Below are 18,810 nucleotides of genomic sequence, written 5' to 3' on the forward strand. Positions count from 1 at the left end.
CCATAGTTGTAGGCGTTGGAAAAATACATGTGCCTGTAATTACATCGGTTGACCAATAAAAACACACTTCATTGCTTTCTCGGAGCGAAGATTCCTTACGGAACCTGTAAAACGAAATCTTCTGAATCCCTACAATAGAATATTGCATTGATCATATTAACCCATTTCAGAAAATGTTAAATAATATTCAGTATGTCTTGAAAAGAGTTCCAAAAATAGGGTACTAAGAGCTGCTGAATTCCTTGTCAACTCTTCTCTTTTCAAAGAATGTTCATTCGAGATTGATATAAAGGGTATTTCAACGTTTATAAAAATGTAATCGTCGAGACCACAGCTTGAATACACAAGATAAAACACATAAACACCGTGATTACACATGAAAATATTCTTCGCATAAGTCATAGTTTATTTTTAGAAACAAAAGGTTTAACTAATATCATTGTTGTTTAAAATAACACGTTCACAGAATTTAAATATTTAAAACGTTATGAGTAATATTATTGCAACTGACGACGACTACGATTGTTGCTACTTTAGGATCGTTACTGTATATTAGAATTGTTTCATCTCAGTCCAGATATATTCGTGTTGTTATAAATATTACGTTAGGGAAGCAAAATGAGTTCAGCATTTAACGTCCATACGGACTAGATGGCTACTGATGTCTGCTGTCTAATCTTCAACACAAAACAACAACAGCCTTCAAATTTCCCATTGCTGCTGTAAGGCCTCCTCTCCTATTGAGGAGAAGGTTTCGGAACTAATTCCACCAATATGTTCCAATGCAGGATCATAGAATACACATGTGGCAGAATTTTTATGAAATTAGACACATGCAGGTTTTTTCACGATGATTTCCTTCATTACCGAGCACGAGATGAATTATAAATTAAGCACATGAATATTCAGTGGTGCTTTCCTGGGTTCGAACCCGCAATCGTCGGTTAAGACCCCGTTCTAACCAGTAGGCCATATCAACTAAAATATTAAAAAAGTCCCACCCAGTTAACGACAAGTGGCTATCGGAATGCTACCTGTAGCTGATAAGCTCCTTCTAAAAGAGCTAGGAATGAAGTGATCATGCTTAGTTCCTAAGGTCTAAGCCATTACATGATCTACTACAACTATTTGCCATAGCCGGGCAGTGTGTCAATAACAGTCCGCAACTGTACCTCAGTTCGACAAACTGGCTTTAGACGTAAGTACTTGTATTAATGTAATTTCCATCAGACGACCTGATTATGAGATGAATGAAAATTCAGGAGGGCTTGTCCAGATTTAAACGTCTAGTCCTAATTTATGTCGATGAGAAGGCCTCGGTTCCGTACGAAAATACAGCTCTTCCGAGACACTCAGAATGTTCAGAACCGAAACTATGGTCCCTTTATATTAACATCAACGTTTAAACGATCAAAAAAATATATTATTATTCTTATGAGGCTTTAAATTGTAAATATATTATGTTTAACAAATATTCTCTTTATATTATAAAAAATACATTGGTGAAAAAGGCGTATTATTCGATACAAGATTATGTAGATGATAAAAAAGCGTGGAATTAATACCTGTTGACTTCCAGGTAGGATATATTAATTTAATAATTGTCTTAACTAACATGACTGTATTTTTTTAAATGTTGAAAAAGAGTAACTACTGAGTTTCTTGCTGGTTCTTCTCGGTAGAATCTACTTTCCGAACCGGTGGTAGCTTCACTTAATTGTTAAATGACGATTCAAAAGTGCTTGTAAAAGCCCACTTGAATAAAGTATACTTTGATTTTGATTTTTGATTTTGATTTCTCTGAACCTAGAGCTTTTGTAACATGTTTGCTATTCACATCAATGATATTTAGCGTTAGAATTCCTTGTTAAAGTATTCTTATTTTTTTGCAAAATAATACATGAATAAAACCTATTCATATAAATTCCTTCTGTTTTAATTATTATAACTGCATAATTGAAGTTAAATGTATTGGAACATGAATATATACAGCAGATACACAAAAGTAGGTAAGTTTAAGTTTAGTAGGTGGTTCGACCGAGTTCACTCAAAACCTTAAAATAAATTTCCCTTTGAAATAAAATTAAAAAAAAAAACAAAACCCAATACATATATCATAACATAACACATAAAGCTAATATTAGTTCCATTATAATTAGTTATAGACTTAATTAATCGAATATATATGCATATACCATTGACAAATGAAGACGTAAATAGCCTTTGTTAAATTGGTTCCAATCAACAATAGCAGCAAAGGTTTGATTACGAGCCTCTGTCGGACAGTGGTCTCTGATTGATACGTATTTACAGCTGGCTCATGTTGACGTTTTGGACACACAATTAGTGATACGTTGAATAAACACAAAGTAACAAACTACCGAAAATTCCAGTACTTATTTTGTTGTGCTGATTTTGATCTGTTCAATTTCTGTTTAAAATTCATCAGCACGGTGGCGAAGAAAAATATCGTTCATGGGTCGAAATACAATGAAATTCTGCCATATTTTAGGCTTCCTAACTCCTCAAAACGAGGCGGGCTTTAGCCCAGCTGTGGGACGTTAACAGGCACTTTAGGTTAGTAGCTAGGTTACTACACAAATAAATAAAATTACACAAGCATTATTTTTATTTAAGTATATGGTTTTTTTTGAGTTGATCTCTATACATATAATAAAATCGAAGTCTGTCTGTAATATTAAAATAGCTCTTTTTAACTCAATGCATACGTATTTATACACGGAACATGTACCAAAATAACATCCTTTCTAATTTTTGTTGGACTGTCTGTCTGGTGGTTTGTTCCGGCTAATCTCTGGAATGGCTGGACCGATTTTGACGGGACTTTCACTAGCAGATAACTGATATAATTGGGAGTAACTTGGGCTACAATAACTTTTTTTTGTTCCTAGGGTCGTGGGCACAGCTAGTAGTAAATAAATAAGAATATCCCATGTTGTGTTAATTATTAACATCGTTAAATCAAATCAAGGGTATTCTAACTTAAAGCTTACATACTTGTCCCTGGGGTATACCAGTTAAAGAGTAAAAACAGACATAAAAATACTTTATTCAGCTCAAATTTTTGTAAGTACAAATATAAATATAAATAATTTATGTCTACAGTAACATTTTTTTTATTTCACTGTAATGAATGCAGCTACGCAAAATGTATGTAGGTTTTTGATTGGAAGTCATTTACGGCGGGCTCATTACGAGTATTTAGGTTCATTGTTCAATTCACTTGAGTTATTAAATAAACGCCGACACACAACGATGGCTTAACACGGATATCAAACAATCATAGCGACAAACATGAATGAAAGAATCACAAACACGTGACTCGAGCTAGGGTGATTTTGCATTATTATTACTTGGTGGTAGGGCTTTGTGCAAGCCCGTCTGGGTAGGTACCACCCACTCATCAGTTATTCTACCGCCAAACAACAGTACTCAGTATTGCTGTATTCCGGTCTGAAGGGTGAGTGAGCCAGTGTAACTACAGGCACAAGGGACATAACATCTTAGTTCCCAAGGTTGGTGGCACATTGACGATGTAAGGAATAGTTAATAATTCTTACAGCGTTAATGTCCATGGGCGATGGTGACCACTTACCATCAGGTGGCCCATATGCTCGTCCGCCAACCTATACCATAAAAAAAAAAAAAAAAAAAAAAAAAAAAAAAAAAAAAAACAGTGACGATGTAAGGAATAGTTATATTTCTTACAGCGTCATTGTCTATGGGCGATGGTGACCACTTACCATCAGGTGGCCCATATGCTCGTCCGCCAACCTATACAATAAAAAAAATAAATAAGCCGAGATGACCCACTGGCTAGCAAATGTAAAAAATAAATAAATAAAGAAAAACTATTGTGTTGACAACTGCCTGACAGCGATATAGTTCGACACAACTTAGATCGGCATTGGCATCGGCAAATTCAATAAAACCGATTACTGCTGATTTATACAAACAATAGTAATAGCTCCCTATCGCGCCATTCCACACTATTCGTCGCTAAAGATTCTCGCGCCAGTTCAACCCGAGAAAGCAAGTGCATGTAAATCGACATGTCAAATTGACGAATATACTAGGTCATATGATTTTCCAAGTTGTTATGTTTGTGTAAAGATCATATTTACAGTTAGCATACTTAATTCGTCTGTGATCGGTTTTACGAATTTTGCCGATGCTACATCTAAGTTGTGTTGTACTATACTTGAACCCTATAAATAATATAAAGTTTGTAGTTAATGTCAGCGTATGTCACATTCTGTTATTTTGAGTTCGAGTGCGGTGAAATTCAACTTCATAAAGACCATACTGTATTCAAACCCGGGAATTCGGGACTCTTTATGCTAGTCATAATCTTTGAAACAATGACGCAACTTTTAATGATTTAATTCGTAGTACATACTATGTACGTATTAATATGGCTTACGTATAACCAGCTTCTAATACACGAATCAAATCTAAGTGTTATTTACAATAGTTCTAATCAATAAACAATAGGTGCGCTCAATCGCTATGTAGGAGTGGCTGCTGACTGTGTACAGACGAGAGCTCGTTTGACACGTATTTATAGCGGGCTCGTGTTTACGTGACGGCTCACAGTGACACGTTGAACTAATATCTAAAATGAATTTCGATGAGGGACATCGACGGACAATATAACTATGCTTATAAACATAGTTTATATTTGTGGTGTAGTGTTACATGACAGGTATAATTTTAAGTATTAATATAAGTATTAATTTATATAATTTGTCAAATAAATAAATTTACAATGTTGTTATCCACAAATTATTTAATATTATTAAAAAATGTTATGTATCTCAATCTCACATGATGCGAACAATAGTTGCATAATGATTCCTCGTATCGTACAATGTAGTTACCATATAATTATTGGTACCTTTGATAGTACCATCCAAAATGTCTTAGCATACTGCCACCATAACAAACAAGTAAAAATATAAATTCTGAAACATCAAAAAAGAAAATAGCAACAGAGCAGTCAACAATTCATAACAAATTATCTGTAGCACTTTGTCTCAATAACCGCGACGGGGTGCGGAAGAATAACGCTTGTAAAACAACAGCTGGCTTATTGTGGAAGGGTTCCAAGTGCCGCTAGTTTGAGGTGAGTTCAGACTGACTGTTTTGTATAGGATTATTAGGGCGTGGTGTTCACGGTTGAGAGTGTGTATTGTGTGTATGAGTAATAAAAAAAACTAATATTTTTCAATAGCTTTATATCGCTATCTTAGTAATGAATAGAAAATTATTTCTATTTTTAGTTCAACTATGTCATTATGGAGAGCCGAGATAGTTTAGTGGTTAGAACATCTTCGGGTTCAAATCCGCGCATGCCTCAATTCCAAGTGCTATTATATTTTTAAAAATATTTTCGTGTTAGGTGATAACATAAATTCGTTTGTTGCAATAGGCTATTTGACTGATTTTTAAAATCCATTTTATATTCTTTAGTAGAGGTTAAGGAACCCAATAAAAGTTGTTTTTTTTTAATTCTAGTAAATATTTGCCGAAAAATATCATATTAAAAATTCCATATATAAATAACGCGCGAAAACGCTACTTGGACAATATGGCGCTGCAATGGGGTCGGTGACGTCACTTTGCTGTATATCTGTATAAGAAAGTGACTTCATCATAAGCCCGGCCAATCAGGAGCGTTTTGTGTCACGTGACAAACGTTTGAAAAAATGCATTATTATTTATTGATTTTTGAATAAATTAGTATTATTTTCAAGTTTCGTTAGTAAATAACCATTTTTAAACTCATAATCTACACTGATTACAATAATTCACAATTTATTTTTCGCATTGTCAAATAGCCTATTGAAAAAATATTCTTGACTCAATAAAAATAATATAACTCACTTAATTATACACTTCAAAGATCTAATTATAAATAAGATCTCATTACATACATTTTACTTATAAACTACTAATGAGTATAATTTTCATATTAATTAATATCAAAGATATTTCTTAGAAAAGTAAAGTAATTGGTTCACCTAATTCATTAAATGAAGAATTCGACTTCAGCGATCAAAGCTAATGGAACTATTAGTCTCATATGGATGTTATATAATGTACAGACCTCAAAAGCCTACGAAAACACGTACTATGATAGAACACAAAATCAATTCAAATGACCAAATATATATTTTTTATTTTTGTAAATATGACATTCTAAATCACATTTATTGTAGTAGTATCATTTTAATGATTTCCCAATATTTCTATTCACGATTAAAAACATAGCCCACACCGTGGTAGGACTGGGGTCGACAATATCCCAAGGAGTGAGAATCGAACCTGTGACTTTTTATCGCTAGGGATTCCGTAACCCATTGCGCTAATGGCGTGTCAGTATATAGGTTGGATTCGTACATTTCGAGCTTAAGAATCTAAATATCTCAAATATCAACAAAACTAAGTATATCTTCCAAACGAGAAAATAGTCATGAGTTATGAAAATTGCAGTTAAGACGTCGAAAATCAAATAAATGTTAATTGGATAGTTTCGAAGAAATAATTTTGATTAGAAGTAAGTCTTTAGATCTCATGTACTTCAATAATAGTGGCGCCATCGTTAAATTAAGTGTAATCGCTGTAAAGGAAATCCTAGGAATTATAAATTAGTATTGTGTAGCTTCCTCACTTATTCATATGAACATTTGTACTGTAACGGGAGGTATACTGCTTTCGTACTAATATTATAAACTAGCTGTGCTCGCGACTTTACGTGCGTTTGTATTTTAACAAAAAAGTTATTCTTATAGCCTAAGTTACTCCTTATTACATCAGCTTTCTGCCAGTGAAAGTCCCGTCAAAATCGGTCCGTTCCTGAGATTAGTCGCAACAAAAAAATGTTATCGTGTATACATATAAATTTAACAAAAAGCAGTTATTGTGTTATTACAAACATACACTTCGATTTTATTTTATGTATATATGTGAATTAGATGGATGGATGTTATATTCAATAACTCGAAAACAGCTGAATGAGTTTGAATTAAATTTGGCACGTAGATAGATTACATATGACATATCTTAGTTAAGCTTTTCATCCTGGAAAAATGTACATAACACCTGCAGCTTCACGCGAATATATGTCACGATTGCATTAATACCACGAGTTATTCAAATTAACGACCAATTTCTTGACAATACAATGATAACACTGAGTTGTGTATTTGCCTTTACCGCTTGTGATTTAAAGAGGCTGTATGTGCTGTTTGAATCTGTTTTTAAATAATTTTATGTTATTTATTCAACGTTTTCCACGTATCGCATCTGTCGAATTGTTTGTCAAACTTTTTTATTTGCAAACGTTTACAAAGTGAACAATATTGGTTAAGCTGAAATAGCTTTAGAAAATATTTGTTTATCTGTACGCAAGCGTATGTATGTTGTATGTAAAATATTTTATTTTATATAAATGTAATAAATATTGACAAGTTATAATACAAAATCTATTAAACAAACTATCGTTTCCAATCAATTAATCTTCGGAGCTTGCAATTTGAACCGTATTGCTTGGACCTTACTGTGCAAGGAATAGAGACGGCGTGCTAACTGGGTTATTCCACGGTACGCTGAGCGTTGTTATTGCTCTATATGTGAGCCTTACTGCGATATATGATTGCGAAATTTATGAAACATTCTGTTCTTAATAATTTATACTTTCAATACAACTATCGAGCCATGTCTGTCTGTGCGTGGCGTTTTTAACCGACCGTAAACGTAGGAAAGGTCGTTGTTTCTCCTTGTTCAATTCTTGTATATATTCGCTTGCGTGAAAAGAACAACAACAGCCTGTAAATTGGACTTGGCTGTACTAAGTCCTCTCCTCCATTTAAGAAGGTTTGGAACATACTCCACCACGCTGTTTCAATGGGGATTGATGGAATACACAAATGGCAGAATTTCTATGAAATTACACATGCAGATTTTTTCACGATGTTTTTCGTCACCGTTGAGCACGAGGTGAATTAAAAACACCAATTATGTACATAAAAGTTTAGCAATGCTTGCCTGGGTTGAACCAACCATCGGTTTAGATGCACACGTTTTAACCACTGGGTCTTCTCGCCTCAGAAAAAGAACTATAAACACAAAATGAAATAAATATCTTGAGGTTAACGGTGATAAACACACATGATGACACAATCTATTATCATTCAAACCACCGATACCAAAAAGGTTAAATAACTATCCACAAAGTGAATACTTATTGTAAATTAAGCGAGAACATTAAATTCATTAAGTTAACCATAAAACCGAATAGCTTGCTCCAATTAACACTCGGTTTTCATCCGAATGTTCGAGTATTACGGCTTGTAATACGTCGGTAATACCCAATATCCGGTAATCGGCGCCCATTGACGCGCACTTGCCGGTAATCGGCTTACAAGATTAACCGGCTTCCGGCGTAATACTGTTACACGCGCGGACGCGGCCAGCTTTTGATTAATTTGTCTTTGTTAATATGGTAATTGGTTAATTGCTATCGTACCACTTTGTGTGTGCACTGCACAGTACCCTTCTACGATTGTTTAATACGAATCGTTTTATATTTAATTTCTCAAAATAATGGCCCAGTGGTTAGAATGTGTGCATCTTAACCGACGATTGCGGTGTTCAAATCCAGGCAAGCACCACTGAATATTCATGTTCTTAATTTGTGTTTATAATATAATGCATCGTGAAGAAACCTGTATGTGTCTAATTACGTAGAAATTCTGCCACATGTGCATTCCACCAACTGCCATTGGAACAGCATGAAGGAAAATGTTCCAAAACTTCTCGTCAAAGAGAGAAGAGGCCTTAAACCAGCAGTGGGAAATTTACAAGCCGTTGTTGTAATACTAGACTTCTAATAGACTTTTTAAATGATAGTGACTTGTCAGTGAATTGTAACAAAACCTGTGCTCTTTTTCCATTTTAATTAAGCGTAAAGCAACAAGCTACTACAAAAGTGAAGTAGCTTGTTGCTAGGCTACCAGTACGCCGTGGAGTTATTGAGGCTTCACTACAGGTCGCCGTGTTAGTCTATGGTGACGTCATTCTCTGAGTGTGGACATGAATATAACAACATGTCAGTATGCATAAGTTGTTTGGATTTAAAAAAAATATCTGTTGAAATATACATATTAATTAATTATTTTACTTCCGTTTAAAGAAGTTAGCTCTGCGCATTATTATGTTTGATATGTGTAAAGTATAAAAGTAATTAACTACTGTTTTGTCTGTTTACAGGTAAACATACTGCAAAACCTGCGGTGTCAAGATATCTAGGAGTGAGCTAAATATCATTAAACATAGGTATTATTCACACTAAAATATGTTGAGCGATATTGAACTATCATTTCTGTAACAATGATTAAAGTGAGATTAACTAATTTGCTTTTAATCCGATTGGTCATTGGTCGGTTGTAGCTGATGACGAAACACACGACCAATGAGCGTTCAGTATTTTGTCAGATTAGTAAATATGACTTTGCTCGTAATTATAGAAGCTAAAGACAGCTTGTGTTAAACTCATAATCAACTGTGAGCGATAACGAATTAGCATTCTTGATACATATAATAAATTAATTGTCGCCTGCGGTTTTTCTCGCGTTTTAGGGGTTTGATTGTTATGTTTTAGACAAAAATGAGGCTTATGTAAGTACACCTTTAAGGTGAAATTTTCGTCATACCAATTTTCATAAAATTCGTTTCATTGCTTTGGTCGTGAAAGACAGACAGAGTTACATTCACATTTATATTAGTAAAGATTTTGTTCGAATACAGATGGGTCACCTCATGTTAAATGGTCACTAGCTTCCATAGATATGTGCACTATTAGAAATAATGTTAACCATTTACACCGTCAATGTTATGAAGTTATTTCCTTTGTAATTTCACTGGCTCACTCAATTTTCAAACTGGAGACAACAAATCTAATTAGTGCTGTTTGAAAAAAGTAATGTGATATGTTGGTTAGCATTTAAATACCTATATCGTTTACTACAACTATTGAACGAAAATTTTAATTCCTTTAAGGTTCATCTCTGGTCTGAGTTGATTCTTTCAAAACTGGTTGATGACTTTTGACCATCAATAAGTAGGTAAATCTTTGATCTAAGTAATTGAACGACTCCTGTAGTACAACCCATAGACGGTCATTACGATGCATGTGGTGCTATTCCCAGGAGACATAAGGCCGTAAGTCCAGTCCGGAGCCGCGGGCGCGCTGGCAATAAATATGTACGAAATTCGCTAGTCCGTTAGCGTTATCGGAAACGGCGATGTAAAGTATCACTTTATTTTAATTATCATCTCATCGACCGAGTTGGACGCGTCCCAAGCTACCCGCTACGGAATTATATTTTCAGCGCTTCAACATTAAACCCTATTTTATAGGGACACTAACATTTCTCGCTGCAACTCTCACTCGAAGCCGCTGAGTGATATTAAATTATATTAATTTTTTTTTAACAGCGACCACGGATGGTGAGGAATCTCGTATAAAGCCAAACATAAAATGTTTCTAACTTTACAGAGCAATTTCACTCGCGAGGCCGTTGTCCGGGCTTTGAGACGTAAAGAGAGATTATTTTTTAATTACGATTTTTTTTTTGTGTAAATTGTTGCGCTCATAATTATTTTAATGTTTCATAATGTTCCGAAAATGTTATACGTTTGATGTGATATGTTTGTTTTAAGACCGCGCTGTTTTACTAGAATTATGTATACCTACTCGTGCTTAAATGACAAAGTGAAAAACACTACTAAGTTTTAGACAATTATTCTAGGTTTTATCCAAGTCACATGAAATTCACATTAATACCCACCAGTCTGCTGTAGAGTAGCGTCGTACAATAAACTCGATATCATCTCCTTAAATAAAGAATAAAACTTTTTCCAAATGTTATAGACGTTGCTTTAATGTACAGTAAATTCAATGGACAGAAATAATGCCTGCATACGTAAGTGACAGTTACAACTCTCAGTGTCCATATATAATCAAGTACTATAATTAATATAATACTTAATTGTCAATGAAAGTTATTGTTTATTTGTTGTTACATATAAAGTCTACAAATAATGTCCATTTTATCCAATACATATCCGACACAAAGTATTTTAGTGACAATTTAAAACAATAATATATATGTGTAAAGTTCACAAGAAGTAATCCTACCAGATGGTTGCGAGTAAAAATTGTCCAACTCAATCGATTTAAACTCACATTGCATTGTGAATGCACTCTTATTCACTTAGCTCTTAAACTTTGAGCAATAAAGTTTAAACTCGAACAACCGCGATCATACAATTGTTTCTTACTTCGAAGGCAATAAGGTTTAAAATGATTAGTATTTGTATTAGTTCAGTGTTAGCAAAGTTATAAAGATAAACAATAAACTCTTCCGAACTAGCTATGAGACCCGCATACAAATGACTGAAACTTTCGTGTTACACGACTCGCCACAGCCAACGAGTAATAATGTATTTTCCACCGGGATGTATGTTACCATTTTCAGTAGGAATTTAACCACCATACTATTTTAGTCTCAAGTGTTTAACATAATTATATAAAACGATGTAATTTTTTTATTAAATCAAACAATATAGGGGAATAGAAAGAATCGGTAATTAATGGAGAGAATAAAATAAAACACATGATGAAAATGTTACAGTAAAGTGTAGATACGATAAAAAAACACTGTCGCAAAGAGTGCTCTCAATATTACCCACGTTCGAAGTTCGTACGAGCGTTTCATTATTACAATATATTTAGTTCAAATAAATATATTAAATGAAACTTTGAAAAATTCATTTCAGAAATAACTATATAAATTTTAGTGTAAATCGTGATCAATACTAAAATCTTTACAACATTTCAGCGCAAACGCAAAAGTTGCCTAGAAAGTGATTTAAAATTAAATTACAAGTACTTTTACAAGTTTGTTAAATAAAAATTATAAAAGCATTGTTATTTTTCCTCATTAATCACTCCAGTTAAGTCTTTCGTTCTTCACCTGTTGTCAGTGTTATAACTGAAGAAACCAGGAATTATAGTTCGGTTAATCTTTATTCTAGACCGAGTCTAATTGCCTAGAGATGGCAGTAAGTGCTGATATTAAACGTTCATAGACCGTGTTCGGAATAATATTACCTTTTTTTTATTACGTCGTTTTGACTTGGTTTATTACGTTGTAATTGTGTATTTACGTTTTCGTATATTTACTACGTTAAATACAGAAAATGTTACATGAATTTCAAACAAGTTTAAACTTAAGTTGCAAAATTAAACAAACGTTTGAGGGAATATTTGGGTGCAAAAGATTGTTATGGAATTAGTGAGCATATTTATATACTCATCATGCAAGTTTTCCACAAGTATTAAGAAAGGGAGGGAGGTATTAAAAAGTTGCCTATACCCTTCCTTGATGCAAGTTTGCTTTATACATAATTTATCAAACTTACAGACAGAATTACTTTCACATTCATAATATTATTATAGAGAGTAAAGAATTACAAAAAAGAAAAACTTGAAGTCTATTTGACTGGTTTCTCTCTGACCGACTACCTACTAACTGTTTCCGTATTCTCCGAGACAAACACTCCTAGTATCGTTTTACCAATTATCTAAAGTTTCGAATTCCTTTACAGACATTTTGGATGTGTTGAAAATTTTAAGTCAGCAGTCAGGAAAATAATCAAATTTAACAGCTCTCTACAATATCAGTGTCGACAGTTAATTGTTAATTTAAATTATGTACATATACTAAAACTCGAAGAAAACGCTCATGGCTAAACACTACTCTTTTAGCAAATATCGTGATTCAAAAATTCATGCATCTTGAATTAAATTAATCATCTGTGCTTTTAAAAAAATTTTTGAATAAAGGCACAGGATTAAAATAGGTAGCATTGATTTAGTTTAATAATAATTATTACAATGGGACTTTGTTTAAAGTTTACAGTAGAACGTTTTACGTTTATAAATATTTCATCAGCATCGAAACGAGCGTCTAATGCCAGTTCCAGACCATTCCTTCGACTGTTATCATTTCATTTTTACTAACATTTAGACAGTTGATTTAAATCATTTATAATTCATGGCACTGGTTTCATTTCTATTGTGTCTCAGCGTTCAATATTTAATTAAATAAAAGTGTAACAATACAGAAATAAGCGAAGACAAAACGCCCAGTGTCTTTTTCTCCTTAATTCGCCACTGAGTTCCTTTTTTATTGTACATTTGTTAACTATTTTATTTGAGAGGGATTCTAATTAATATAATCTACAGAATATTACAAAACATACTATACATACAATATACATATATAACTTGAGCTACGTTGTGTAACGCTTTGCTTCCTCTGATACTGAAAGCTATTAAAACTACGATTTTCGTCAGTAAAAGATTATTATTTGTGGATAAAAAACTGGTCATAATGCAAATTCATATTATTCCAAAAATTCTGAATGACGATTATGGTCGAACGTCGAACATTTATATCGAAATCCGCAGCGAACTGTCACTAGAATTGCAGCAATTGACTTGTTCCCTAAACCGGCAAATACAAAGAATCAAATCAGTGGCATGTGTCCAAAATAGTTCAAACGAATCGTCAAATAAAATGTTAGCTCCTCAGTTGTTGACGCACTTGTTACATCTGTCTGCCGCGCTACGTGCTAGCGATTTCCACACGACAAACATTTGTTTGGTCCCTATTTGTCGGACTAGGGCTGCGATTTTTGAAGCGGAACGCGCAAGTGTTAAAATCGAAACGTACTTTTTCAAAAAATAGACTATTTTTTCGTACTTTTCCGATACTTGCTGTTGATGCTTCTCGACATGGGTTAGCGGCAGAGTTCGCCGATCTACATTGATGGTCGGGTGTTCGAAACTGGTTAAGCACTGCCAACTTTTTATTAGAAATTTTCCGGTCGTCTAGGCAAGGGCTTTTCTTAGTATTATTATTATCATTATTTTAACATAAATGAGATGACTACTTAGATTTGTTCGCAGTGAATGTCATTATAGAGATTGATGTAATTTTTTCTCGGGCTAAAATGTCCAATACTTATTTTATATTAGCCATTTGATAAGTTTACTGTACAATATTTGGTTTACGTGTATAAATAAAATTCTACATTACTAAAAAAAAAAAACAATTACTATGGATTAATATGTCCCCGACAAATTATTTTGCTTTTGTTTTCTTTAACACTAGTAATTGTGCTATTAAAACAAATTCAAAGTTTTTTGTAGAACACGATCCTAAAATAACAGAAAGTCTTGTGATATTGTGTTTAATAGTTATTGTAACATAAATAGATACACGTGTCAGAATACCGTACCACCGTAACTGATGTTCTGTGAGATTCGATTCGATTCGAGTGCAACGAGAGAAATACAATGAGAGTTCTAACACAATCACAACTATGATATAATGTATCATTTTTTTTGGACTCTCACCAATTTCTGATATATGATTTTGAGCTTTGGGTTACAATACTTCCTTACTTCTGACTATGAAGTTTGCCTGCAGTCGAGTCAATTATACTGTAATATTCTTTCTGTATTCTTCTCTCTCTATCCCATTTTAATAATGTTACAAAGTGGCAACTTCTTTTCACTTACTCAAGTAATGCTCGCATCTGAACTATAACTATACAATGTTCTCAGTGAGAGACCACTTTGAGACAAATATCTCCGATTCTAGGACTTACCGTATCTGTTTCTCGAAACAGAGAGATATGTCAATTGGGATCTCTTGTGTAGAGTAATATAAGCAATAAACACCATGGTTTAGACTTCCCAACAATACATATTTACAAGGGTTTCATCAAATTTCTATTTACTATAAATTAATAAATATTTTTACTAACTTACTATTTACTAGATTGTGTAGATGATAGTGTTCAGATTTAGTACTCATACACTTTCATACAGGAGACATGTTTACATATATGTATGTATATAATTAAATATGATTAATATAAGTTTATTTTTAGTTTGATCAAATGAAAATGACAATTAAAATGTACTCGTAACATTGCCAGCCCTATTTGGGCGCTTTGATCGAGTCATACTTTGACTGCAGCATATGTCGGTCTGAATTGATTAGTAAGCTTTTGTCACTCGAAGATTTGTTAAATAAACGAAGTGAATTCGACATGACTTAATCGTTTATAACCTTTTACCCAAACAAGCGACGGATGGTCTTTGGAAATATTTCCGTATTTGTGAAAGAATTATTTATGTCGTTACTATTAAACGGATTGTCGTAGCACAATGTATACAGGTTGTATTAAAAACATCACTTAAGTCTAGTAGAGACTTTAACAGCAATGGTAATTTTAATAATAAAATTAAATAATGTGATCAGTAAAATTATTTAGACAAATCAACTGTAAAACTTACATTGCTGTTAGGAAGTCATTGCGAATGGAAGAATTAAACCTGTAACCGGCATCTCTTATCGCTGAACCCTAATCACTAAGGCTTTAGTGACCTGTTACTAACCGACAGCAACCCAGTCACAATAGAAATATAAGCAAAGTACTAGCTCGTAAAGTTCGAACCTGTTAAGGATTAGTGCAGGTACGTGACGAGTGATACGGAGTGAGGAGAGAAGTTCTCTTGATGATGAAGATGATGAATCCAGAACCATCCAATCGAGCAGTTAATAATTGGCTATTTGACTGGTTTTTAAAACAATATGGCGCTGCAATGTGGTCGGTGACGTCAATTTCTTGTATTTTAATCTGTGGTACATATAGTAGAAAAGCAAGGTTTACAATTATAAGTCCGGCCAATCAGGAGCGTTTTGTGTCACGTGACAAACGTTTGAAAAAATGCATTTTTATTTATGTATTTTTGAATAAATTAAGTATTATTTTCAACGTTCGTTAGTAAATAACCATTTTTAATCTCAGAATATGCACTGATTACAATAATTTACAATTTATTTTTCGCATTGTCAAATAGCCTATTATGATAATAGCGATTAAGATTATCCTATAAATCTAAAATATTATATGATGAAGCTCAGCCATTTTTTGAAGCAGCAAAATATAATTGTCACCAAACACTTTCCTGAACCAGGAGAGTTTTTTACGGTGTTATTGAAGTTACTAAAACGACTTTACGATCTTGAAGTTGTCAAGATTTTAAGTTATAATTATGTATGTCCATATTGATGTTTTGTATGAATACTGAGCGAGTTGGAGCTTTGCAAAATCTCGTACATTAATGCAAACGCATGTTTCATACATATTTGCATTTGATACTACTTCATTTCCGGCGAGTGTTCCACGATGGAGATGAACTTTTGTAGTTGGTATTAAATGCCTTCTTAGTTTAAAGTCTGTGAAGATAAAAGGCAGTAGCGGATTTGCCATCATTTGTCATCATACCAATAACGGGAAAAAATCGATGTAATGAGGACGATAGAACACAAATCATAAATGTTGTAAAAAAAGTAGGTGCGGCAAAAATTTTATAGCCTATTAGTGGCAGATTTGTAAATCCGCCACTGGGTAAAGGGTTACAACCTTTTTACTGTAGGTATTAAAGTTTGATAGCAAAAAGGCATGTCTGTGGCTGCATCTCCACTACAATTGATAATTTTTGTGTATTCAACAATAATTGACACAAATATTGTGGTTATGGATGAGGTTCTGAAGTTTTGCGGAAATTGGCCAACTATTCTGCTGAAAATGGTGGATGAAAGGATGCACGTGAATTTAATTCGACGACCTCCATGGTCGAGTGGTGTGTACACCGGTTTTCATTGGTACGCCACTCTGAGGTCCCGGGTTGGATTCCCGGCCGAGTCAATGTAGATTACCATTAGTTTTCTATGTTGTCTTGGGTCTGGGTGTATGTGGTACCGTCGTTACTTCTGATTTCCATAACACAAGTGCTTCAGCTACTTACATTGGGATCAGAGTAATGTATGTGATGTTGTCTCATTTATATATTATTTATATAATTGTATTTTGTTAGTAAAGCCTCAAAATGTTTTACTGTAATGGAGTCGTTAGCGCCTTTTGGTGAATAAAAGAATGAATATGGTATATTGCAAATACATTTAATTATATTTTAAATATGACCTCAATAAATAGAACATTCAAGAACTTTGAGAAGTAAAAAGAAGTGATTATGGATAGGTATTATTTAATTCAGAATTTGAAATGTCTTGTTGAGAAACGAAGCTAGTTGCTATCAGAATCTGACTAACTTCTTGTTACTTTGTTCAACATAAGCCTTTTACGACTCGCCTTATTTACAAAACATTAATTGTATTATTTACAGAGATTTAGCCTCTTACGTTGAACATTACAGTCGGTTTTAGTGTGAACTGAACAAACTGCCGTGCTAGTTCTAGAATCTGTTATCGCTGTGTAAACTATAACGATATAATGTCTTGCTTTGTCGTTCGTTAAAATGGAATTTACAGTTTGCATATTCCATATTATGAAGATATATGAAGCTATATGTAATCTTTGTCTGTGATATACGAAAACTCAAATGAGCCGAAAATTTTTGTTTTTATGCTTTGTTTGATTACTACTTTAAAAAATTGTCATCATCCATTGAATTATAAATACGTTAATCTTGGAAAACAAGACGTGTAGTTACACTGGCTCAATCACCCTCCAAACTGGAATCCAACAATATTGTTTTGTAACTTGGTCGTAAAATATTCGATGTGTGAAATGGTATCTATCTAGACTGACTTCATCATCACCAAACATCTCCCATTTGACTATCACCGACGAACGTGTTGGTTTTGTTGAAGAGGAAATACTAAAACCGTAACAAATATATCTGTAACCAATATCTTCCTAAGCGGTTTCGAATTTGCGGTTCTCTGGGTTGAGGACGGACTCGCCGGGTGTCACAAAGTTATAAACCATACACAATGAAAGTATTTACACAGTGGAGACGGAAATACATATTTTTAAATGATTTTGTTTTCATGCCATTTGTTTATATAAACAACACTACATGATTTTATCATAACATTTGTGAGTAAACTCAACTAATTGAAACCAACAATCCGCCCAAGAAAGATAATTGGTTGGTACCAATTATCTTTCTTGGAACACGATATGGAAGTCAGAAATGTATGATAAATAAAAACAGAAGGCAATTCAGCAAATAATCCTGAAAGTTTGATTCTGATTAATAGGAACACGTAAAAGTAACCCAATCAAAATAAATAAACATAGCCCAAAATATGGGCAAGTCTATTATTAGTGTATTAAGTGAATAACAAAGAAAATAAATTAATTAATCAATGAATTACATCAAAATGGCGTTACGGTTAATGATTATCGCGCTCCGAATAAAGTTTATCGAGCCATTGGACTACAGTTTTTGCGCTTATCTTTGTCCATTGTTGTGTTGGAAACAATTGAGATCGGTACTGGGGATAAGGGTGGCGATACAAGCTCTGTTTCTGACCAATCGACACAAAGCTGACAACAGTTCGAAATTATATATTTTGAATATTCAATTCCTGCTAAAGGAGTGTATCTTCTCGTCAAAAGCAACCCATTGTCACAATTTAGACCAATTTGCTACGCGTACCTCCTTATAGATATCTTAATATAATGATATAGATATATTCCCTGATGATGTTAAATTATTATTATTGGTGTGCATTTGTGAGAACGAATGATACAAGATATCGTTGTGCGGACTTAGAGTAAAGACATAAAAAAAAAGATTATATTTGTTATTTTTTATTGTCATAATGGGTT

At 33.5% G+C, this 18,810-nt stretch overlaps 1 protein-coding gene across 1 annotated transcript in view; it reads left to right on the forward strand.

Moving 5' to 3' along the window:
- LOC124536524 (low-density lipoprotein receptor-related protein 2) overlaps window positions 1-18,810 on the forward strand; it is a 199,798-nt gene that overhangs the window by 37,549 nt on the left and 143,439 nt on the right. The gene's annotated exons all lie outside the window — the stretch shown is intronic.

The sequence above is a fragment of the Vanessa cardui genome, chromosome 16, assembly GCF_905220365.1.
Source record: "Vanessa cardui chromosome 16, ilVanCard2.1, whole genome shotgun sequence".
NCBI lineage: Eukaryota > Metazoa > Arthropoda > Insecta > Lepidoptera > Nymphalidae > Vanessa > Vanessa cardui.